Raw genomic sequence first — 26,546 nt, 5'->3', positions numbered from 1 at the left:
GTACAGCAGCCCTAGCTGACTAACTAATAGAAGAATCTTGCATGGCAGACTGAGTAGAACTCACCAGAGAAGTAAAAGGAAAATCATTTGAGTGTGGTGTCATAGCAGCCAAGGAAAATAGCTGTCGCAAGAAGGAGAAAGGGGGCAATTTTTATTAAAGGCTGTTGAGAGATTAAATAGGAGGATTAGATTTTGCATTATATCTGGGAATTCTTGTCCCTCCCCACCCCAAACCGCTCATGTTTGAGATTGACATTAAGTATTCACCTGTTGATAATGTATCAGCTTGTTTTTAGTGTTAGAAGGGACTTGGTGTGCTGCCAGGTAGAGTGACCTGATAGTTTTTGTTCTGGTTTGAGTATTTCTCATTTCTCCTTAGAGTTGCAGTGTCATGTGTCCCTCCTTTGTGTTCAGTCACGACTTTGATTTGTAGGAAAAGATGGTTGCTACCTACTCCCCTGGAGCGTAAAAGTCTCAGTGAATGGACTGACCACTCAATTGCTTTGAACTGGGTTCTTTGATGACTCCATTCACCATTCACCATTCACTACTCACTGCTTCCTGTTTTGAATTTGGATCATCCCTGAAACCACTCCATCTTCATGGCCAATTCCTTTCTAAGCATCTTTTTAGCTCTTTTTTTCTTCTGTTCAGAATTTATGCTCCTTTACTGTACTTTTTCTTGATTGTCATCAATGTTATGTATTTATTATTTAACAATATTTTTTCTTGGGTCATTTCTAGGAACTTGGGCTGAGAGCAGAGGTGGGCACGTGCATATGTTCTGACTGTGATATGTTCCTTTTCTGTGGATCAGTGTTGATTTTATTATCATGCTATGTTTGTGCTCATGGAACACTGATGCCTCCTGAAATCCAGGGTCTAATCAGAGCTCACTGGCCAGTCTCCTTGGACATTTCTTCTGAACTGGGCTATTTGATTTGGATGCCCAATAAATGTAGCCTTTATTTATTGACTTAACAAATGATTTGTCAGTTATTTACAATTATGTACATACCGTAGTTGGTGATACAGAGAGATATAAGGTCTCTAATAATGAATTCATGATCTACTTAGGAAAAAGAGCCATCCACATGAAGGATGCTAAATGGCAATGCAGGAATTAAGCAACATGAAGTCTTTTTTTGAAAGCTATTTCAGTTGCAAGTGAAGAAATCTAGTTTATATCATATTAAGTTAAAAAAATGTTAACTAATGTGTTTTAGTGTTTGAAGCAGTAGGCCTTCAATAAATATTTGTTGAGTGAAGGGAATTTGTTTCATATAACTGAAATGTCCAGGGAAAGTTTAAGTTCAGGCACAGCTCTATCCAGATTATGCCCTCAGGTATAATCAGGTATCCGATTCCTCCCTTTATTCAGCTCTGCTTTCTTCTGACTTGGCTTTATTTTCATAAAGGTTCTTTCCATCCTATGGTAGCTGTTGGTCTTTTGGAAGAGAGTACCTGCTCTTTTATTTTTTTCCCAATCCAGCAAAAATCCTGGGGCTGACATTGATGAGGTTGGTTGACTTGGGTCATGTGCCATTCCTCAACCAATCATTGTGACCAGGGGGATGGAATACCTGATGGGTTAGACCTGGGCCACATGTCCGTTTCTGGAGCTGAGCTTTCTGAGCCACTTCTGGGTCGGTAAACATGTCCCTGTACATGGAAGACAAAGAGAGACCAAAAAGAGGCAGCCACTCCAAATGGGTAGGTGGTGGGTGTAACAGGCAAGGGAACTGACACATAAGGCTTGGCTTAGGGGCCACAAGATGACTAGATCTCTGCACCCAGCCCCAGAATCTTAATAGTTTATGTAGAGGCTTTAATAGGGTTCAGTCATGAATACTGTCCAGATGGTTTCAACAACATACTGCTCTCTCAAGGCTCTGTCCTTGAAACGGCCCACACTTTGCGGCAGTGGGCAAAACATACATTCCAAGGACAAAGGAAGGGAGTGAGGAGCCTCTGATTAGTGGGGTCCAGCTCATGGGTGAACTGGCGGACATGTTCTCTTGGTGACCTCCTCTGACACTCCACCTAGCCCCCACTTCCACAGTGGGCCCTGAGTGGTCAGCAAGGGGTGTTGCCAGCAGGGAGGTGGCTTGTTGGGTGGTTATCTGGTTGCACTAGAGGCAGAAGCCACAGTAGCTGTAGAGGCACATACAAGAGAAAACACACACCAAGATAATGACTCTCAACATAAGTAACAGTTTTTCCCATCAAGAAGCCCATGATCTGAGCCATTGGTTTATTAAACCCCCTAGGCTAGGGGCTGGATCACTCAGGGCAAGCGCTTGTGTCCTCGTGAGGTTTGTTAAAGATGCTGCGTTAGCTGACTCATCTGGTGTGAACACACAACATTTTGTTTGGGTCATGGCACAGGTGCCGCCTCGTAGTAACAACATGCAAGGCCATCCTATGTTGTAGGACGGATTTCCTCACTGGACATACTTCAGTGTCTAGTAAGGACAGCCTTTGCTAGCTGTCCTAGAAGAGTTTCTGGGTGAACTTAGTAAGGGCTTCTGTGTGTGCTGTGATGTCCTCCAGGCCAATGGAGGGGATAAAGATGGAGGCCAGATGGAGTGTTACCAGTGGAAAACAGGGTGTGCCCATCTGGCCTTGACCACAGGGAGTTTGGCAGCTTTTGTTACTGTGGGTGGATTCTCCCCTGGGCTCAGAAAAACCCAGGGTCACAGTGACCCAACCACAGGTGGAAGCCATGGCCAAAGATCTGAGCCACACAGCCACTGGGTCACATTCCAGGTCATCTAGCAGATACGCGGTGTGGCCAATTAGTGCCAAATCAGTCACTAGCCCTTAATGTGACAGAATGACCACACAGTTCAGTGATCATCCCACACCCATGGTATAATTGTTTTTTTTTTTTCTATTTTATTTTTGGCTGCTCTGGGTTTTCATCGCTGCATGTGGGCTTTCTCTAGTTGAGGGGAGTAGGGGCTACTCTCTAGTTGTGATGCGTGGGCTTCTCATCGACGTGGCTTTTGTTACCGCAGAGCCACAGGCTCTAGGGTGCGCAAGCTCAGTAGTTGTGGCACATGGGCTTAGTTGCCCCAAAGCATATGGAAGCTTCCTGGTCCAGAGATTGAATCCATGTCGCCTGCATTGGCAGGTGGATTCTTACTACTAAACCACCAGAGAAGTCTTGGCCCTTTCTTTTTAGAGTGATTTTTCTGTTCCCAACATTGAATTGCCCATGTGCTCAGATGTCCGCCACCTGGCATGGACCCAAGTGAACCCACCCCAAATTTGAGTGCAAACCAAATTTGAGAACTACCCATGACTCCAGTGATATTTTTAGGACTCTTCCTGTCAGCAGTTTGATGGCCTGGCTGTGTAGTTTGATTAACAGAAAAAGTGTGCTCTGTTCAGTGTTATTGATCGTAGGGGCCAGTGTTCTGGATCAGTGTTGGTGATATCAGATGAATGAAGAGTATTAGTCCTGGCTTGTCATTCCTTAAGGTACTGCTTTAGAGCCTTCCAGTCCCCTCCCTGGAGTGGTGATACCCACTATGCCAGTCCTGACGAGTTGAGATGGGTAGCTGCCCACATACCCAACAGGTGGATTGATTGGTTTGCCAGACATCAGGTGGGCCCACTGTAGAAGGGTATCTCCGTCAGGTGCCCATCCCATGACTGGAAACCACAGGAGCAGCAGAAGACCAAGGTCAATAAGACAGAAACATAGTAGGAACTTATATGGAGAGGTCTTCCCCTTCTGTAAGAACTGCAACTATGGTCTGACCCTTGGATGTTAATGTGGCTGCAGCATTTAGAACTTGACCCAGTTGTGCTTGTTGGGAAGGTAGCACTGTCAGGTGTGAGGAGATGGATTGGGGGGTGGGTGGGAAATGCCAGACCAGGACCTCACCTTCTCCCCTCTTTGATGGTACATGTTCCATTCCAGGGAGAGTACATTTCAGCTGGTCCGGCCTGCAGCAAGACAACAGGATCCTGGTGGAGACTGAGTAGTGCCCCCTCACCCAGGGGTGTGAAGGAATCCACCCATCCCAGTGGGATGTCCCCTCACAGATTCCAGTAGATAACACCCTTCCCAGGTGCATCAGGGCTTGGTGTTCTCAGCACATTGATCCAGATGGGGGAGTCAGGGCAATGTATGCCTCCAGAGACTGCCTACCCTTAGGGCATTGAGTTTTGGGGCAGGGGTCCCCTTACTGGCAGATAGGGCAACAGACCCTACTGGTTGTCATTCACATATATTAAAGGCTGGGACAGTACTTTAGTCCACCTGACCAGGGAGGTTTTACCTGTAAGTAATGTAATCTGCCTCTTTAATGTTTCCTCCTCCTTTTTTTACCGACACTGCTGCTGCTAAGTTGCATTAGTCGTGTCCGACTCTGTGCGACCCCATAGACGGCAGCCCACCCGGCTCCCCTGTCCCTGGGATTCTCCAGGCAAGAACACTGGAGTGGGTTGCCATTTCCTTCTCCAAAGCATGAAAGTGAAAAGTGAAAGTGAAGTCGCTCAGTCGGGCCTGACTGTTAGCGACACTGCAGCCTGTGGCTTATAGGGGAGGTGGGACCTCCATTTGATGTCATGTTCTTTTCCCCAGTCTTGCATATCATGACCTTTGAAAAGTGACCATTGATCACTGATTTTTTTTTTTTTTTTGACGAGGGTAGTCAGTTTCTCTAATCCCCTAGTGGTGGCTGCCTGGTTTGCATAGTGACAGAGGAAAGTTTGGGTTAGGCGAGATACAGTAACCACACAAAACAAGGCATATTTAGAGCCCTTACTCAGAGGGAGGGGCCAGTATAATCAATCAGTCTTCCAGTCCCTTGCCAGTTGGGAACTCCAGTGGATGACCCTAGACTTTTGCAGCTGCCTTGGAAATATTTGGAACACACAGGTCATGCTGGTACGGCATTAAACACGCAGGTCATGCTGTTCCAGCATTAACCAAGTCACTGTATTTCAGGGGCATGCAGTTATCCTTGGCAGTGCACCATCCCACACAGGCAGTACTGTGGTCACTTTTTCTGTGCACCCATCTGTTGTATCTATTGAAGGATCAGCTGCCAGGGCTTGCACCTAAGCCACGTCAACTTCTGGTTGCCCTGGGGTGTTGGCACACTCTGAGCTAGGATTTGGAGGATAGTGAGGACTGACTCAAGCTCTTAACAGGCAAACTCAAATGACTTTGCACATATCCTGACTCCACAAGGGCTTATTCATAATCAGCCACCCCTCAGCTTTCCATTTTCTAAGCTGTGGGGTCAATCCCCTTAGAACAGCCCAACTGTCAGTGCAAAGGGCTAATGACCGGAGCTCAAGTGTGTGCGTGTGCGTGTGTGTGTGCGCGCGCGTGCTCAGTGGCTCAGTTGTGTCCGATTCTTTGTGACCCCTTGGACTGTAGTCTGCCAGGCTCCTCTGTCCATGGAATTCTCCAGGAAAGAATACTGGAATGGGTTACCATTTCCATCTCAGGGGAGCTTCCTGACCCAGGAATCGAATCTGTGTTTCCTGAGTTTCCTGCATTGGCAGGCAGATTCTTTACGACTGCACCTGCTGGAAGTGATCACCAAATGCTGAGTTCAGCCCTCTGGCAACTGCAGTCCATTCCCGTTTCCCTCCAGATGGTGTCAGTGTTGGGCTGAAGAGCGACTGCAGTCCATGTGGACGGGTCACCACCCCAACCGGACTCGTGCAACAGGCATTAGCGGGAATCTCCCCGACTCCCTCCCTACAGACTACAGGGTTCTCCCCAGGATTGGGGGCAGGAGCATTTGGAGGGTCTCCACACTCTGCAGCGCCTGATAGCATGTGAGAGAACTTACATACAAGGCTTGTCTTAGTGCCTGTGGATGAGTAGATCTTGGTACCCACCCTAGAATCTTAGTAGTTTATATAGAGGCTTTGATTGGGTTCAATCATGTATTCAGTCTAGTTGGCCTTCTACTGCACATTACTCTCTCAAGGCTGTATCCTTGAAGAGCTTTCACTGTACGACTGGAGGACAGGATGTATACTTATACTTCAAGGACAGGGCAAGGGCATGACTGAAGAGCCTCTGATTGCCCTGGTCCAGCTCGGAGGTCACCTGGTGGTCATGTCCTTTTGATGACCTCCTCCAACAGCCACGTGGACCAAGAGTTTGGAAGCATTTTTTTTTTCCCAAAGAAAAAAATCAGGTAGGTATTGCTACCAGAGGGAAGAATAAAAGATGCTACCCAGGTAAAACCAATGATGTTTGCTGTCTTACAAGGCTTGAGTGTAAGGAGTGCCATAAGACAGTGTTTAATTCCACCTGATTGTATAAAGAGAGCCATCAGTTCAAAGGATTTGGAAGTGGGCAACAAACTTTCTGGAGGAAACAAATTTAGTTAAGCTTGAGGAATGAGTAGGAATTGACTTGATAAAAGGAATTCTAGAGGTGACTGAGTGGAGTACAGGCAAGGGATCAGAGTGACCCGAGTGTATAAGTTGGTGAAGGAGGGAGGTTGGAAGTGCCAGAATGCAAAGATGACCTTGACAAGATACCTGGAGCTACAAGAGCTGCAGACAAGCCTTCAGGCAAAGTTGGCTTATGCCAGCCCATGGAGCAGTCTCCACCCTCATCTCTATGCCTGGATAACAACCCTTCCGGGTTCTATAGCCGTTGCCTCTGGAGTTCTGGTAACACCTGCTAATGCTCTGTGATGCTGCTTCCTAGTTGTTAGCACAGTCTGACATCCGTTTATGCCCTCCTGTGACCAGCTTAGCTCACCTCTTGTAATTTACTGTGCCAAGTCTTTTCAGCCTAAGGGCAAGAAAAGTTTGCTGCTGACCTTTCCCCCCTTTCAGAGTAAGCCAACGGACGAGCTTACTCCAGCACTGTCAAACAGAAGAAAAATCCCTGCCAATCAGAAAATCAAGTGCACAAAAGCAAGTAGCAATTTGTAAGAAAATCAAAGCTCCATGGGTGCAAGTCACATCCCTATGGTACCTCAGCTTTGCCTCTGTGAGTCCATAGGGAGACCTAACACTGTCCTGAGGTATTACTCAATCAACAAGTTCATGCAGACAAGGAGCTTAGTTTCCTGAAGGAAGGGAGACTAGGTTGCTGCTTGCAGAACAGCTAAGTGTATTCAGTTTTATTATGAGCCAGGTTTAGTTTGAATTAGTTACTGTATAGATGTTAGTTAATTTCTTTCTTGTGCCAACACTGGGAGGCAGATGCTATTATTCCTAACAAGGAAATGGAGGCACAGAGAAGTTAAGTAATGTGCCTAAGGCATTCTAGCTGTGGAGTGGAGGATCTTGGGTTCAGATCCGGGTGGTCTGAATCAGGAGCTGTGCTAAGGAGCATGTCACTTTATGCTGTAGCTAACTCTGGTACTTTAACCAAGTGACCAGAAAGGCAAATAAACTCAACTCATTATAGAAAGGACTTTAATTTTCCTCATAGCTGGTCAGGAAGGGCATTAGAGTCCAGAGGCTGCTACCAACATTTCTGTTTTATGTGTATTATTTTTCAATCAGGCTAAGGTTTTACTTTCATAGACACCAAGAAGTCCCCTTTATCTTGGCATCCCTCCATTCTTATTTAACAAGAGCTCTAGACTTCTTGTGGAGAAGGCAATGGCACCCCACTCCAGTACTCTTGCCTGGAAGATCCCATGGATGGGGGAACCTGGTAGGCTGCAGTCCATGGGGTCACTAAGAGTCAGACACAACTGAGTGGCTTCACTTTCACTTTTCCTTTCATGCATTGGAGAAGGAAATGGCAACCCACTCCAGTATTCTTGCCTGGAGAATCCAGGGATGGGGGAGCCTGGTGGGCTGCCATCTATGGGGTCGCACAGAGTCAGACATGACTGAAGCGACTTAGAAGCAGCAGCAGTAGCTAGACTTCTTGTGCACCTACTCTTTTTAATCTGTCCTGATAAGACCCATTTGCCCTGATTTCTCACATTTTAATTTTTTTTTTTTTTAGAGCAGGATACCTAAAGACCATGAAATCCTGTGGCTAATATTGACCAACTATCACAGGATAAATTTGATACATTACCACACTCTGAAGACCCTGTTCACATCAGGGGGGAAGTTGAGGAGGAGGGACAATGGAAATGAAGGGGTAGAGGACCCCATCTTGCCCCACTTGTGGGGATGGGGCTAGATAAAGGGACAAAGTGACTAGGTGGAGACCAGGACCACTGGCTGGAATACTATGAGAGTTTCCTATAGGAAATGCAGTAAGCTTTCAAAGATGCTTGGAAACAGAAAATGGCAAATGACTACCTTGGCCAAATGGGCCTGGGTTTGAGTCTGCGAACTACCACTTTCCACTGTTGGCCTAGAACCGAAATCATCTCATCCCATGTGAGCATGAGGGCTGACCAGCATCTCTGAGTTGAGCAAACTTGTCTGTCTTGTCACTCGGGACGTCTGCTTATACAGAAGGTTGAGTACCAATCTGGGGTTGAGATTCTGATGATGGAATACTGATTTTTCCTTCTTATGTTGTTGTTCAGTCACTAAGTCATGTCTGACCCTTTGAGACCCCATGGACTGCAGCACGCCAGGGTTTCCTGTCCTTCACTATTTCTCGGAGTTTACTCAGATCCATGTCCATTGAGTTGGTGACGCTACTCAACCATCTCATTCTTTGTCACCCCTTCTCCTCCTGCCCTCAATCTTTCCCAGCATCAAGGTCTTTTCCAATGAGTCAGCTCTTCACATCAGGTGGCCAAAGTATTGGAGCTTCAGCTTCAGCATCAGTCCTTCCAATGAATATTCAGAGTTGATTTCCTTTAGGATTGACTGGTTTGATCTCCTTGCTATCCAGGGGACTCTCAAGAGTCTTCTTTAGCACCATTGTTTGAAAGCATCAATTCTTTGGCATGCAGCTTTCTTTATGGTCCAACTTAGGAGGCTGGCTGTCTTTCAAACTTCTCAGTGATTTTGGGGTCAGAAGTCCATCTGTGTTATCATATATGTGACTGATTTTGTACATATCTCCGGGGCTTGACTAGGGCTATGTGAGTAGACACTTTCCTACCCAACTATGTGATCTGAGAATGGGCTAGTGGGTCATTTTCCAAATGAAATGCAATCTATACCAGTTCTCTGTGGTTGCTGAGAGGATAAAACGTGTGGGGCTGTTGGCTAGTCTACTAGCTTGCCATAAGTAAAGTCTACCTGAGAATGAGGTCTGGCAGAGGAAAGCAGGGCCAGAAAGTGGAGAAGGTGTCAAAGTGCTCCATAGTCATCATTTGGGCTCATAGACCTGAAGCCAGAGGCCTGATTTTTTAATATTTTGAGCCAGTAAATTTCTTGTTTTGCTGAGGTCACTTTGAATTAAATTTCTGTCACAAGCCATACATTTCTGACTAACATGCAATTAGGCCTGATGCATGTTGTCTCAGGTAACTTAGATATTATAATGTCCATTTTACAAATGAGGAAATGGAGGTTTGGAGACCCAGGTAATTTGCATGAATATTACAGGTAGTCACTGAAAGAGCTAGGATTTGACACAAGGCCGATCTTGAATCTGAAGAGAATGTACTTTCTCTAAACCTTTGAAAATGTTTTCAGGTTTGGTTTCTTTTAGAAACATAAGCATCTGTGCGTCAAAGTCTCCTTTAGAGAGGCTACCTTCCTCATGCTTGGTTCTAGAATTTAGTCAGTGCATCGTCGGCTGACTGGAGTAGTTGTTTATACAGTCTATGAGCTTGCAGTTTATGGTATTTTGTAATTTTGTTTTCCCTGTCGTTTTGCTAATGCAGCTTTGTGAGCAAACATTGCCTATGATTTAAATCTGCCACAGTAATGAAACTCAATGAGCACACACACATACACACGTTTCCTCAGAACAGTCCACAGCTCTCTGATTAATCTCATGTGTAAAGTACAGTGTTTATACAGGAAATCAGCAGGTGGCAATTAGCATCTTTGAAATTATCTGGGAAACACAACTGGAGCTGCCACTTCAGGATGGAAACATAGCAATAACCAGCAAAGTGACAAACCCCCTAGGAGCTGGGAATGAATCGGGCTGGGAGCTGGGGCTGCTAGGCACACAACAGCTGGTGGGGCAGCTCGGTGTGGATCACAGATTGTGTGCCAGCCTCTTACTTTTCCTCCTGTCAGTCAATAAGCAGTCTTTGGGTAGAGACATAAAATAGTGGCCTGATAGGCAGACCATCGTAGAACAACCTTCAAAAATACTCACCCCCGCCCATCCCCCCCACCCCCCACCAAATCCTCAGATCTTAGTCTAGGTGCAGACAGACACTGGTGCTACTACTGTATGAGTTGTTAAAATATTGAACTATTTCCATGTTGGTTAGTAAACAGCTGCTGTCTTGAGCTTGCTAAGTGGCATCCCACTGCTGTTTTCCCTGGGACCGCCTCAGCTCTCTAGGATTCACTGATCAAAAGCTGAAAGCCTGACTCCCACTCCAGTGCTGAGTTCAGGGTCCATTCTGATTGGTCTGTGCCTGTGGTGTCCGGTCGTTAACTATTTGAAACATCATCCCACGGGAGTTTCAGGGACCACTGCAGAAGACAGATTCAGAGGATGGGTTCTGGAGAAGGAAGAGGAATTAGTGCATGGACCGTTTTATGCTTGAGATGCTCTTTCTCAATAGCTGAAAAAAAATTCAGTATGTATATCTTTGCCTACATCTCTGCCATCTCTTTATCTCTATCTCTATCATTTCTTGCGTATTAAGTGTCAGTGAATCCCAACCTTTGCTCTTCCAATTGCAAGCAATATGACCTCAGACTCAGAATCAATGGCAGTCATTGGTTCTCAACCCTGTGTGCACATTAGAATCACTGTCGGGAGCTGTAACTACAAAATACAGATGCTTGGACCCCATCCACAGAAATTCTGATTCTGTAGATCTGACATGAGGTCCAATCATCAGAGTGTCTTTTTCAGAATCACTCCTCAGATGATTTTTAAGGGGCCATTGTACTACCAACAAACTTTCTAAGCTTCAGCTTTCTCATGTAATAAAAAATGAGTACCAGTGTTGAACTCTGCTCAATGTTATATGGCAGCCTGGATGGGAGGGGAGTTGGAGGGAGAATGGGTATATGTATACATATGGCTGCCTGCCTTTGCTGTCCCCTGAAAGTCCCCTGAAAGTATCACAACAGTGTTAGTCGGCTATACTCCAGGATGAAATAAAAAGTTAAAAAACTGAGTACCAGTGCTTGTTTTGTGAGATTCAATGAAAAAAGGTATGGAAGACTCTTTAGCAGAGGGTGTGGCACATAATCTTGTGTTAGTTCTGTTAGTAATTCATATTCAGTACTTTAAAAAGCAGTTTTTATTGTATTATTTTGTAAATAATTACAGTGGTAACAAGTAAATTCATCCTAGTTATAAACAAATAACAGAAAGAGTAAAAAGTGATGAAAGGTATCCTTACTCCCTGTGTGCACAGAGGTGGACATTGCCACATTCCTATGTGCATCCTTCCAGAAATTTACTTTCGCTTTTGTTTATGTGTCTTTAAAGATGTTGTTGTTCAGTCGCTTTTTGTGACCGCATGAACTGGAGCATGCCAGGCTTCTCTGTCCTTCACTATCTCCCAGAGTTTAGTCTTTAATGTAAATAGAGCCATTTACACTGTTTGGTGACTTCTTTCTTTTTGCTTAGCAGCAGGTCTGTATACCTTACAGGTCTCTCCATGTCAGTAAGTAGGCATGTACTCTGTCATTTTAACAATTGCATCTCTCATATGTATAATGGATGCACCATAACTTAACCTTTTCCCATATTTATGGGCAAATATTTTAGAGAGTTTCTAGATTTTCACTCCAAACAAATCTGCAGTGAATACTTTTGTCTAGGCATTTTTGTGCACAGGGGTGAGTTCTCTTTAGATTATCCCTATAACTGATATTACTGGGTCGAAGATGATTGCGTAAAATGATGTTAAGTTTTGCTAAATTGCTCTCCCAAAACCTGTGCCAATTACATTCCTAATGAAGAATGAGAGTGCTGGGGACTCCCCTGGTGGTCCAACGGCTGAGACTCTGTGCTCCCAACGCAGGGAACTAGAGCCCACATGCCGCAACTAAGAGTCCTGAATGCCTTAGTGAAGACCAAGATCCTGCATGCTGCAGTTAAGACCCAGGGCAGCCAAATAAATATTAAAAAAAAGAATGAGAGTGTTGATTTTTCCATCCCTTTCTTCTCCCACATTTAAGGGAGTTATTTTCATTTTTAGGAATGCACAGCCCATATTTGCGTAGCAGGACATAGAAATAGTAAGTCTCCGTCTTTTGCATTTCCCTGATAAATAATGATGTTGAGCACTTTTTCCAGTGTTTATTGATATACGATATTTCTGTTCAAGTGTTTCACTTTAAAAAAGTAGGACTTTGAGCCTTTTGAATTTCAGTCTATGGTTCATTTAAAATTCATGTTTGTGTATAAAGGAGACAGAGGGAGGAAGTTCTTTTTATTTTTTCCCTAATTGTTCAGCATCATTTGTTAAAAATTCTTCTCTTCATTGCATTGACTTGACACCTTTGTTTAAAATAAGTGGATTGAGTAGGTGTGAGTCTTCTTGCTTTTATTCTGTTCCACTGATCTATTTCTCTATCCTTACTTTGAGTCTTTGTCTTTTAATTGGAGATTATTGATGTACTTTGTTGACTGCCTGCTATATATCCTCATTTCTTTAATTAGGCCCAAACTTTCTTGGTAAAAAAGGGAAGGATACAAAAAGCAGATAAGGCAGATGACTATCCAGCCACTAGTAAACTAGTTCACAAAGCCATCAGGAGAATGAGCCTGCTTATTGTTAGTGGGGGTTTCCTTCTACTAATCAGTGGTCACCAGATAAAAGGATTATGCAACATGGATTTTCCAACGTTTTCTACCTTAGTTCTGACCATGTCAGTGAAAGAATAGGGCTGCAGTAGCTAAAAATGTCTGGGGCTCACAGCTTCAGCCCAGCTTCCTTGAGTTTATAGCCCAAGCCCATCTCTCTCTCTCTTAATCCTTTGCTAATTGCTCATAAACCTCCCAAACCACTCGCCAGACCTTCTGCTAAAGTGGAACTGGCTAGACCATGTGCTATTCTACTGGTAATTGCTGCTTATTCTGCCCATGTCATTGGCATGTGACTTCTAATTATAATATCATTATCAATAAAAGGAGACCCTCTGTTTTCATTTGCCAGGACTGCCATAACTACCGCACCCTGGGTGCCCTGAACAACAGAGATTTACTTGCTCATGGTTCTGGAGCCTAGAAGTCTGAGATCAAGGTGTCCATAGGATTGGTTTCCTTCTGGACCTGTCTCCTTGACTGTGGATACCCATCTTTTCCCTGTCTTCACGTGATCTTCTGTGTGTATCTGTCTCTTATCCCTTTTCTTAGAGGAATACCAGTCATACTGGATCAAGACACACCCTTATGACCTCATTTTAACTTAATAGCCTCTTAAAACACCCTATCTTGAAATACAGTCACATCCTGAAGTATTAGGGGTTAGGACTTGAACATATGATTGGTGGTGGGAGGGGGACACAATTCAGCCCATAACACTCTCTGGGTGGTCAGACATGGCTTTGGCCCCATTCAGTCACAGCTAGACCCCTGGCTGAACCTGGCTGGATTCAGCTGTGGTTTGGGCTCACCTCATCTTTGTGGTCCTAAGAATATACATCTCTCTGTTCTATCTTCTTCTCAATTCTTTTTCTCTTAAGATCCTCCCTGAATTCATGATTTGAGTTTTATTGTTATATATATAACTGGAGAAGGCAATGGCACCCCACTCCAGTACTCTTGCCTGGAAAATCCCATGGATGGAGGAGCCTGGTGGGCTACAGTCCATGGGGTCGCTAAGAGTTGCACATGACTGAGTGATTTCACTTTCACTTTTCACTTTCCTGCTTTGGAGAAGGAAATGGCAACCCACTGCAGTGTTCTTGCCTGGAGAATCCCAGGGACAGGGGAGCCTGGTGGGCTGCTGTCTATGGGGTCACACAGAGTCAGACACGACTGAAGTGACTTAGCAGCAGCAGCAGCTATATATAACATAGCCAAAGCTTTTGTCAATTTATTTTTTAAATATGTTTCTCTCATTTAATAAAATAGATTAACCTTTGGATCCATTTGCCTTTTAAGTTTTGTATCTTTTTATCCCCATCACACTTTATGTTTCTGTTTATGATACTTGTTCTTTGTCTCCCTCCCCTATTCTGCTGCATATTATTGCATTGATTGAGTTTCTTTGGTTCATTTTTTTCCATATTGGGTTTTTAGAAGTTATAGATCCTATTCTGTTCTTCAGTGGTTGCCCTAATATTTTAACACATTAAAAACTCATCACTAAATTAGAGCACAATGTGGGGGAAAAAAGCTAAGCAATATACAAAGGAGGCATAACATGAAAAGCAAGACTTTTCCAGACCCCTGACTCCATTCCTCAGCATAATCTACTTTTGAACCATTTCTCTTTTGAATTATTATGCTTGTTACTTTCATAGCAAATAATTTTTTATACTTTTTACTGTTTTTATTTGTTATATACAGACAGTATTTATTGAAGCTCTATTTTGAAAGTTAAGAGATAGTCTTATCTTACATATATACAATGGAATACTACTCAGCTATTAAAAAGAATGAAATAATGCCATTTGCAGCAATATGAATGAATCTGGAGATTATCATACTAAGTGAAGTAAATCAGACAAGAGAAAGACAAATATCATATGATATGGTTTATATGTGGTACTTTAAAAAATGATACAAATGATTGTATTTATGAAACAGAAGCAGACTCACAGACAAAACAAATTTATGGTTTTGAAAGGGGAAAGGTTGCAGACAAGGACAGATTGGGAGTTTGGGGTTGACATATATACTACTGTATTTAAATAGATAACCAACAAGGACCTACAGGGAACTCTGTTCAATATTCTGTAGTAACCCAAATGGGAAAAGAATTGGAAAAGATTAGATATCTGTAGATGTATAACTGAATCACTTTTCTGTACACCTGAAACTAACACAACACTGTATTAATAAATCAACTATGTAGTCCAATATAAAATAAAAATTAAAAAGTAAAATAGTTCCAGATTAAAAAACAAAAGAAATGCCATAATATCTTTGTGAAACCAGTGATAATATGGTCAAACCTATGGAAAATTTCTTTAGACAAAGGAATAAAGTGAATAAATCTTTGTCAACAGGCCAAAAAAAAAAAAAAGGAAAAAGGAAATCTTACTTAAAAGTCCCCACCTCCAAATTTAACTAGCTAATTATTTATAGTTCTAGCAATTATTCCTCTAAAGTTAATATGATCTACAAACTTTAATTTATTGTTCCAATATCTATCTTCAGACAATATCATCTGATACTATCAAAGATGTAGAAATTAGTACTCCTACATTTTTTTGCTCTCCTCTGGCTCCCAACTTCTGTGTATTGCCACTTTCATAATATTTATATTTTGCTAATAGATTTAACACAGAAATAATTGAAAATGAATAAATACATGTATTATTATGGTATGATAAATATAATATAAATATCTTTCATTCCAGAGCTAAGTACTATGATTGGACTTGTCAAAAGGAAAATAGGATCTTATGCTGCTAAACATGTATGCTTGAAGGTAAGTGTTCCGTGGTATCAAAATAAATTGGAATATCTTTTCTTAGAATCCATCAATTGCTCAAAAATCACTTCACACTTAGGTTGGCTTTATATTTAGACTCTAACTTCCTTATATAGCTTTCTTTGGGAGAAAGTGGTTCTGGAATTTCTAATTGCCTTTCTTTTTATTTTTCTCTCTGTAGCTCAAGAAGCTTGTCTTTATAATTTCCCTAAGCATAACCATATTTCTAACAGATGTCCAACTCCACTCTCTGCTGAGTATGGTCTTTTTTTACAAAGACATCTCCAGCTCTGCCAGAGGCCTCTGACTTCCACCTTGGGTTTAAACTAATTGTTTTGCAACCTGCTACACAAATGTCTAGGGGGTCTCCCTTTATGTATTGGGCTTCCCTGATAGCTCAGCTGGTAAAGAATCTGCCTGCAATGAGGGAGACCTGGGTTTGATCCCTGGGTTGGGAAGATCCCCTGGAGAAGGGAAAGGCTATCCACTTCAGTATTCTGGCCTGGAGAATTCCATGGACTGGATAGTCTACAGGTAGCAAAGAGTCGGACACGACTGAGCGACTTTCACTCACTTTATGTATTACTAGGTTAGAGCCATTGTATCTTAGATGCTATGTTTTCCTCTTTTTTTGAAAAAATGAGCGCTTTTTTTTTGTTTTTAAAAGAACGAGTACCAATTTTCTGAATCCTTGAATGTCTGAAAAATAACTTTATTTTATAACATTTTATGCGTATTTTGGCTATTCATAGATTTACATTTCCTTACTGTGGGGAAAGTTTTCCCTTACTATTTCTTTTATTATTTTATCCCCTCCATTTTCTGTGTTTCCTTTTTCTGAGCTACTGACAGACAAATGGCAGAAATTCTGTATTTATTCTCTACCTCTCTGAACTTTATTTACGGAAGACTTTTAATCTTTTTGTTCTTTTATGTTCATTCTGGGAGTCTCTTAGTTTGATCATAAATTCAGGCTCTTAGCTCCGTGATTCTGTGCTGTCCATATATTGTCAAATTATAGTGAATATATTTTATAAATTTCCAAGTTTTAATTATTTAAAGTTTAAATAGTTTTAATAATTATTTTTCTTAACAGGAGTTTTAAATATGATTTTAAAAAATAATTTTATTTATTTATTTTTGGCTCTGCTGGGTCTTCATTTCTTTTTTGGGTTTTTCTCTAGTTGTTGCAAGTGGGGACTACTCGCTGCTTGTGGTGCTTGGGCTTCTCATTGCAGCGGCTTCTCTTTTTGCAGAGGCCTGCGGACTTCAGTAGTCGTGGGTCCTGGGCTCTAGGACACTGGCTCAATAGCTGTGGCTCACAGGCTTAGTTGCTCCAGGGCATGTGGAATTTTCCCAGATTAGGGATTGAACCCATGTCTCCTGCATTGACAAGTGGATTCTTTACCACTGAGCCACCAGGGAAGCCCTTTAATGTGGTTTTAATGTGTTTTTAATGTGGTTTCTTATTGAATATTTCTGAAACTATTAATTATAGAATTTAACATTTTCTTTTGCCTCTCCAACTAACTGTCATTTTTTAGGGGTTAGTTTTCTCTTTCATGGATTCAAAGCTTTTTTATGGCATTAGTTTTCTTCATAGGTTGGACTAGAGCTAGAAGTCTGGACTCCACATAATTTTCTCTCAAAACTTCATAGACATTGCTTCTCTGTCTTCTGATAGTGTTGTTAAGAAGTCTGATGATATTATGATCATTTTTTTCTTATATGGGTAACTGGTTTTACATTTTTTAAATTTCTTGGAGCTCTTAGGTTATTCTTTTTGTCAACTGAAAGGTAAGCATACCTTCAGGAATCACAAAAATATTTGGGAAATAATGTTATTAAAAAGTAGGTAACAAATTGAGTAAACTGAAAAAACTAACACATAAGAAACAGGAAAATAGGAAATATGGGATAGAAAGACTTTAAAATACAAATAACTCATATTTTAAGAGTTATTGGACAAGAAATAGCATTCACAAAACATTTTATAGGCTGATATGAAAAAGAAGCACTAAAGATCTTGAAACGAGCACACTGACATTAAAAAAATCCCTCAAGATAGACTAAACCATTGAAAAGACACCACTGAAAACAAATCTGTGATGGTTTGTCCCAAAGTGCAGTACAAATGGGCAACAAAAAGGAAAGAAAAGAAACTATGAGGCAAAAGTTAATATGGAGGATGAATCTAAAAGTCCCTGCAAAGCAATTTACCAATGATTTCAAATTTGTGAGGCAAAGCAGTTTTGAACTCAGACTTACATTCAGCTAAACCAGCATCACATGTGAGCTTCTCATCCAGCTGGAAAAGGAATGAGAGATTCTTATCTGTGAACTTGGGATTTCTTGCTGATTTGTTGAAAAGATCTGTTTTTATACCTGTAGCATCCTTCAGTGCATATTTTGGACTCTAATTTTCTCTCCTCTCTCTCTTTTTTTTTTTTTTTAACATAAAAAAGACATACCCAATAGTCTTTTTATGTTTTAGAAACTGAATTCTTCAATTTGTGTGTGTGTGTTTTTAAAATAACAATTCTGAAACTGTTTTATGTGTATCCCAAAGGAAATATATTGTGAAAAATGAGAGACAAGCTTCTCACTGCCAGAAAAATGGGGGGAAATGTGGAAAAAGGAAAGGGTTGAATAAATCCAGTGGTGTTGGATTCGACCTGGAAATATCCATGTGAATTCATGGTTTTAAATATGGGTAGAAAAATACAGAAATAAAACAGTAAATAGTATTATGTATATATATATGTCTTTCTTTTCTATCTAATGTCTGAGATGGTCTCATAGCAGTGACAACCCAGTAATAATGAGTACACCTAATACTCGTATCTTGGTATCTAAATCCCATTCTCCAATAAAAAGAGTCAAGATGTCTTGGAGAAATGTGTGACTCCAAGGCAAGGGTAGGGAAAGTACAGTATTAACTTGGAATATCATATACCAGCAAGCAAGGAAAGTGCTCAGATGATGGGGACATGGGAAAAGGCCTCAGGAGTCAGTTTTAAGAGTCTCCCATTGACCAAATCTGGGGCGGTTTGAACAACAAAATAAATAATGATAGTTCTGGATGATGAGTAAAATAAGAATCCATGAGTCCATATAGATATTACTATATGAATAAATAAATGGTGAGGAGGGAAACATTTTGCTTACAGTAGAATTCCAACTAGTAAATCTATTAATAGAAGCCATGAGGGAACTAGAAAATCACCATTTGGCAATAACCAGAGTAATAATTTTTTTTTAGGTAAGAGTCATTAATGATTGTTAAAACTGGTAAATACATGCATGATGAGAAACAGGCTAGTTATATCATCTTGGAGTATCTCCCAAAAGGAAATTTATTGTTTACAAAAGGAAAAATATTAACTTTATGGTAGAAAAACCTGTCTGCCATCACCTTAGCCCAATGATCATATATCTTTCTTTCTGCACTATAATGTAAGTCCCCAAGAATGGGGATTTATTTCTGTTGTATTCACTTCTGTACCTTGAACACCTAGAGTAGTGCTAAGCACATAGTAGATGCTCAGCAAGTAGTTTTTGGCTGAATATCATATTCATGTTTATTCCTGTATTTGTAAGCTCAACTTCATCAGCTATATTGTTTGTAAGCTCTATATCCTTGTGAATGTCTTATCTACTTGATCTGTCACGGGCTGAGAGAACTGAATGAACATTTACACTGTGTTTTTGTCTAATTCTTATAGTTTCTGCTGTTTTTGCTGTAAGCAGTCTGAAGACATGCTATTTGGCGTATAAACATTTATGATGGTTAGATCTTCATGTGGGTTGTACTTTTGTCATCATTAACATAAACCTCTTTGCTTAGTTTAATACTTTCTTCTTTAAATCAAATCTCACAATTACAGTGTAGTTCATGCTTTCTTTTATCATCTGTATTTTATTTTTTAGCGCTCTAACTCATTGCCTATTCATTTATTTAATCCAATCAGTTTTCCTAAGATTCTGCCCTCGTTTACTTTGTTACCCAGTCAAGAGAAACGTGACTATTTTGAGACTGTTCTGTTAGTTCTAACAGAACGATTTTCTCTTTACTTCTCCATCTGTCAAGCTATCATTTCACCTTGAAATGTGAAATGTTCTTCAGTTTCCCAGGTAGAGCTAGTTACTGTCTCCAATATGTACATACAATATTTTGTATTTCTAGAATAGCCTTTAGCATGTTTTTCAAGTTATGTTTTAATGATGGCTTTGATAAGGAGATTTCATTCTCTCAGGTTTGAACTTCCCAAGGCCAAGGATGTTACAGCAGTTGGTATACTGGCTTCTCCTTATGTATCACTTCAGTTTTCACCTTAAGGTACAGGTAACGCAACACTTGTTTTTTTTCACATCCCCTGAAAAGTAAGTCACACTTCTCTAAGCATTAATAGGCAGTGCAGATCCTACTGAAGATTTTGTCGTGAAGCGATGGAGAGTTTTACATGACACTCCACACAGCATGCAACTTCCAAAAAAACCCTTCTGCGAAGTGTCGCCTAGCTTGTTTCTCCTTGGATAAAGTTTCCAGATTGTCAGGCTTCAACTACCTTCTTTCCCTCACTGTTTCTGAGAATTCTCCTCTTTTTCCAGGGCAGGAAAACATAACCTCTCACCCTTTAATTTTGTGGTCTGTGACCTAAGTCTGATGTCTGGGTTCTTCAGGGCCTTCATAACTGACACCCCAAGCCTAGGGTTTGGAGAAACAGAAACCCTTTCTCTCAAATGATTTTCTCTGCTGTGAGTTTCAAAAGCCTATTTTTAAAACTAAAAAAGTGAGCACCCATGCTTTTCTTTCTCTTTGTATCTCTGTAACTCTACCCTGAGGGCATGGATCTTAGAAGCTTTTGCTACTTCCTGGGTGGGGAAGATAGATAGAGAAGTAGGAGATGCTCTGGAATGAAGCACAGATTAAAGTTAGAAAATGCTCCTCAAGACGTACAGAGTGACGTGGGCCACAGCGTAGGATCACGGCCTTCTCCCGCCTCTCCATCCTTCTGCCAAAAGCTGCAAAATCTTCATATCAGAAACCAGAGAATCACTATGGGCCAGTGATGGGACTCGGATCAAGGTAGGAAGAGACCATGAGAAGGAGGCGTGGTTGGTATGATGACAAGTCACAGCTTTTTATCCTGAAAAAAGGATTTTTATTTTCTGTTTCATATTTAGACTGTGAACAAATCATCTCCCCTTCGCTGCCCTTCAGCTGTGCTGGAGTGGGCTTGGAGGGTCGTGACTCTCACCCTGGTTTACTATGCACGGGCTAATGGGACTGAGTGCCAGTTTTACAGTCTCTTGAAGCCTCAGTCCTCTCACCTGCAAAATGGGCTACCAAGGCCCGACTGCTTTGCCCTGCATGGGTTTGTGGAGGACCAAATGAGCAAGTTGACATTGTAGTAATTGAGTCCTTTCAAAAGTGTAATATATGATGGAAAATGAGTGTGCAAAGCTTTGGGAGACCTGTTCTTGTATTCTGTCCTTCAAGGGCTTCCTGAGATATCAAACTTGCTGGCAAGGAAGACAAGGCATTCTGACAATGGTTTATCTGCCTTCTCTTGGGACAATAACTTTGCTGCTTCAGGGGATACTCATAGGTGCGCATCCAAAAGTGAACAGCAGAGGGCAGCCTGTGCTCAACAATGATAATATTCTGCAGGCTCCAGGAAGCTCGAGGATGTGGTGGCCAGGAATTAGGATAAAATGCTCATGCTGCTGCTGCTGCTGCTAAGTCGCTTCAGTTGTGTCTGACTCTGTGCGACCCCATAAACGGCAGCCCACCAGGCTCCCCCGTCCCTGGGATTCTCCAGCCAAGAACACTGCAGTGGGTTGCCATTTTCTTCTCCAAAGCATGAAAGTGAAAAGTGAAAGTGAAGTCGCTCAGTCGTGTTCGACTCTTAGCGACCCCATGGAGTGCAGCCCACCAGGCTCCTCAGTCCATGGGATTTTCCAGGCAAGAGTACTGGAGTGGGATGCCATTGCCTTCTCCGAAAATGCTCATAGAATCCATTAATATTGAAATCTTGGAGAGCAGCTCAGGATTGTTGTTTTTGCTGTCTGTAGTTCTTTAAAATTATGGGTTTGAAAGGAACACACATTTGGTTTTGAAAGGTTAGAAAGGTACAAGAGTTTATAAGAAACTCCTTACCATGGCCCTGTACAACCTGGTCTCCCTTTCATCTCTCTCCCTTCAAATCCTGTATTCTCCCCTGGCTCCAGCTCTCCCTTGGGAGCCCATCTTTGCTTTGCTCTTCCCTCTCCCAGTATGACTCTTACCCAAGATTTCATTGAGGCTTGTTTGCTCACCTTCTTTACATCCCTTCTTCTTCTTTTTTGTAAATAATTTCATTTATTTATTTTTGGGTGTGCTGTGTCTTCCTGGCTGGGCAGGCTTTTCTCTAGTTGTGGCGGGTAGGGGCTACTCTCTGGTTGCAATATGTGGGCTTCTTTTGTTAGGAAACACAGGCTCGAGGGCACTCAGGCTTCAGTAGTCTTCATTCACAAGTGTGTGGCCTTCGTTCAGGAGCATGTAGTCTTCATTCTGGAGCATGTGGTCTCTGTATTTTCGGCTTCTGGGCTCTAGAGCACAGGCTCAATAGTTAAAGCACATGGGCTTACTTGCTCTGTGGCACGTGGGGTCCTCCCAGATCAGGGACTGAACCTGTATCTCCTGCATTGGCAGGCAGACTACTTACCAACTGAGCCACCACGGAAGCCTCATCACATCCCTTCTTAACACTCCCTGTCCTCATTTACATGGTGCCTGGAACACAGTGTTACAAAAATTTTTTTCCTTCACTAATCAGATAGGTGAAAAGTAGTCTCTTATTTGCTCAAAAAATTGAAAAGACATCCCTGATAAAAGGCAGAGCCTGACCCTGGCTTGCAGAGCCTGCTCACTGTGGGCAGGGTAACAAGCTCTGTCCTTGACTCTGGGCATGGTCCTGTGACTTGCTTTGACCAAAGGGGTATTATTGGATATGATGCAGGCAGAGGCTTAGTGCAGGCTCAGTGCTTGCTGTCTTGTACTTTCCTATTTACCGTAAGAGCATGCCTCGGCTAGAGTGCTAGGGAATGAGAGACATTTGGAGCAAAGCAGAGCCCGGGCACCTGGCAGAGGCTAATCCAGATAGCTGATAGCCAGTTGACATCCATGTGAGCAAGCCAGCCAAGCTCAGCAGAGCCACCTGGCTGACCCTCACCTCACCCCAGGTATATGTATTAAATGTCCTTATCCCACTGGTCTCTCCAGACAGACTATGAATTTAGAGAACTGTGGGGCCCAGAGCTCCAGGCTACAGAGGAGCCCTGGGGAGCCCCTGTAGCTATGTCTGGACCTGGGTCTGGGCCCTCTGCTGGGGCGTCCTCTACAAAGCAAGGTATGTTTTCCTGGTCTCTTATAGTTTCCCCAGGTCTGGAGAGCTCTGATGGTGCAGAGGCTGTTTGGCTGGGTTGGGAAAAAATCTTCATAATTGTCAACAAACTGGCCAGAGCTAGACATCTGATGGAAAGGGTCATGAGTGGCAGTGAAGGAGGCCGGCTGCTGCTGCCCGTGCCTGCCTGTAATGATGGATGGGAGGCCTGGGGAGCATGGAGACGTTTATGTTTCCAAAGGCAGGGCATTTTCTCCCAGGGCAAGGGGCTAGTGGAAACAGGGTAGAACAAATCACTTTACATTTTCTCTCTCTATTATTTTTTTCTTCTGACGAGAAATAACTGTTACTCCCAGGGCATGATAGACAAAGGAAACAGTATCAGAACTGCATGTTTTTTTGAAAAAATTTTTTCCTCTGGATTTTTAATCTTAACGGGACACTGACGTTTCAGATAATCTGATGGAAACTATGGACCCATTCCCCAGGGATAATACTTAGAAATACAAAGCTTTACTTTTGATGTCAGAGAATTTACAGTTTCTCTGAAACTGATTCATGGAAATTAGGGGTTTTTAGGAGAGAGAGAGAAACTGGAAGGGGAAAAAAGGAAGACAGAAGTAAAGATGATATCAGAAAGAAATGGGGAGACTTCAGAAATGATTTGTTGAAGAGTTTTAAAGATTGCTCTGGTTCCAAATACATTCCCTCTTCACTCTGCACTAATCCTAGAACCTCTGCTTCTAAAGATCAGTTCTTTCATTGATATTGTACTTCATGTATCATTCTGCCAGTTTGCCATTTTCAGTCAAGTATGTATATTTTAGATTCATTCAGGATGATATGCATTGATCTAGTTTATTCACTTTAACTTCTAGACAGTGTTCTATGGAATGAATACACAATCTTATTTATTCATTCCCTGATAAAGAGACATTTAAGTAGTTACTTTTTCCCATGCTACCAGTAGGAAATATCCTCATACGTGTCTCCTTGTATACAAATGAGAGAAGTTCTCTATGAACAATATCTAGAAGTAGAATCATGGGGTTATGAGTTTTTAAGTTTTATAGATACCTTGCTTTGTTCTCTGGATTCTATGCATCAATTTATAGCTTCCAACAGCAATGTCTAAGGGTTGTACCCATTATCCTTTCTAGTGCTTATTGTTTTCTGACTTTTACATTTTAAAATGAATCTGATGAGTGTAAAATAATATACATATATTTTTTAAAATTTATATTTTATTTACCTCTTTTTTTTGGCATTTGTGTTTCTCTTCTGCAAATTACCTGTTCATATTCCTTGCCCATTTTTTTTCCTTAGTGTATTGAAGGTGATCTCTTCTGGGGTCTTTGTCATTGATTTCTTTTAGTTTGGCCATAGCTCTAACTCCTTAAAATTTGGTAAAAAAAAAATAGATTAGCATGGTAGACAAGAAGGTCTGAATGTGGATTTAGGGTATTCAGTTTGAGTCCTGACTCTGATCCTAACTGGTTGTGTGAATTTGCACAAGTTTTTAACCTAAGCCTCTGTCTCCTCTCTTGTAGAATGGGGAATAACCATCTCTACTTTCCAAAGCCAATGTGAGGCTTAAGTACCTGAAATGTATGAGTGATCGGTAGTTGAGTTGAAGAACCCAGATGAAATTGTCTCTATGCCCAGATGTGAACTTGCCTATGACATAGCCTCCATGAAGGAATTCAGACATCACTGTGGAACACAGCTCTCCTATAGGACAGCCCTGCTGTCCTTCATATGGTCCTAGGAATTGACTCACGGCGCTGGAGGCCCATAGATTTCCCTCAGGACAGATCCCATCTTCTCTGCCACATCCAGAGAAGCCTCCTCATGAGGCTGTTATTGACCTGCACATCAGAACAATGGTTCTGGGATGCTGAAGCCCCTAGTGCCCACTCGGGAAACCAAATCACTTGAAATTAACAAGTCATTTGGAGTTAACAACAGCAACAACAAATCAATAGCTAACCTTTTGGAATACTAACAGAGTAAGTATATGTAAAGCATTTAGAACTTTGCCTAGCAAATAGAAAGCACTATGTTTGCATTAATAATAATACTAAGTAATGAAATAAATGCTTATTATTATTAGAAATAATTTAGTATTGTTAGAGCAAATAATAATGATAACTATTATTACTCTGATGTTGAAATGCTAAGCATTGAGCTAAGGAGAATGGGTATAAATTTATTTAATCATCATAGCCATATTTTTTATTATTTTTTTTAAGTGTAAGAAGTGCCAGGGGTAGACCTCCCTTGCCAGCATTTACCTAAGGTTCAGGTTTGTTGGAAATATCCTTCCTCTGTGGCCCAGGTAGGACTGTTGTACCAGGAGGAGAGTAATTTTTCTCCTTAGATGATGCTAACATCTCATCTAGTGTTTGTTTGTGCTGTGCTAAGTCACTTTAGTTGTGTCTGACTCTTTGCAACCCTACCCTATGGACACCAGGCTCCTCTGTCCATGGGATTCTCCAGGCAAGAATACTGGAGTGGGTTATCATGCTCTCCTCCAGGGAATCTTCTCAACCCAGGGATCAAATCCACATCAATTTTGTCTCCTGCATTGGCAGGCAGGTTGTTTACCACTAGCGCCACCTGGAAAGCCCAGTGTTTATAAATTAAAAATTTACAAAGTGCTTTGCGTGTGTTGCTCATTGAATTATCATAACATCCGGTGTAGCAATGTTTTATCTCCTTTTTGAAATATACCCCACTCAGCTTCCATGAGCCATAGCTCCTGGGCATCTTCCTTTATCACTGGCCACTTCTCAATCTTCTTTTGCTGGTCCCTCTCCTTCCTCTAATCTCTAAATCTAAGAGTTCCTCAGAAGGTCTGATGCCTGGTTTCTACCTCCAGAGCTTCTGATTTAGTTGATATGGTGGTAACGTCTGGGCAGTCGCACATTTGAAAAGCCCTTTAGGTAATGTATTGAGCAGCCAGAATCAAGAACCACCCATCTATATGCTGAAGTTGTCCCCTTTCAGTCTGTATCTCAGCTCTCTTTTGGATCCGGAGAGTCTACTTGTCATGTTCACTTGATTGTCCCTTAGGAATTTCAGTCTTATTATGTCCCGCACTGAAAACTTGATTTCTCAGCTCCATTCCTCTGCTTACTTATTTCTCCCTTGTTTTTCATCATCTTAGCAAATAGCGTAATTGTTTCTCCAGTTGCTGAAGCCAAAGACCTGGGAGTTGTCTTTGATCCCCTCCCTTTTCCTTGTCCTCTTTTTTTTTTTTTCAGTCCATCAACAGGTACTGCTGACTCTACCTCCAAAATTCATTCTTAATCCCCTGTTTTCCTGCCACTATCTTAGCTAGAATCAGCACCATTATCTCTTTCCTGGATTATTTACTTCAGTGATGATCTTCACCCATTTTTCTTGTCTTCATTCTTGCTCCTCTCCAAAGCTGTCTCTGCAGTGTCCAGAGTGATCGTTCAATCTGAAGTGAAATCAAATTGTTTCATTTCCCCTCAATCATTTCCCAAGGAGAAGATGCCTCACTATGCCT

The 26,546-nt window shown here is 41.8% G+C and overlaps 1 long non-coding RNA gene across 1 annotated transcript; it reads left to right on the top strand.

Moving 5' to 3' along the window:
- Positions 1 to 14,200: 14,200 nt before the first annotated feature.
- LOC147345226 (uncharacterized) lies at positions 14,201 to 25,671 on the top strand. The gene is made up of 2 exons (XR_015154604.1): positions 14,201 to 15,620; positions 24,562 to 25,671. It is a non-coding gene; the product is annotated as an uncharacterized LOC147345226 (long non-coding RNA).
- The last annotated feature ends 875 nt before the right edge of the window (positions 25,672 to 26,546 follow it).

The sequence above is a fragment of the Bos grunniens genome, chromosome 25 (genome assembly GCF_055505025.1).
Source record: "Bos grunniens cultivar Pamir isolate PY7600 chromosome 25, Bosgru_T2T1.0, whole genome shotgun sequence".
In the NCBI taxonomy this organism is placed as follows: Eukaryota; Metazoa; Chordata; class Mammalia; order Artiodactyla; family Bovidae; genus Bos; species Bos grunniens.
The sequence above is the reverse complement of the archived record's forward strand: the minus strand, read 5'-3'. Positions and strand labels throughout refer to the sequence as shown.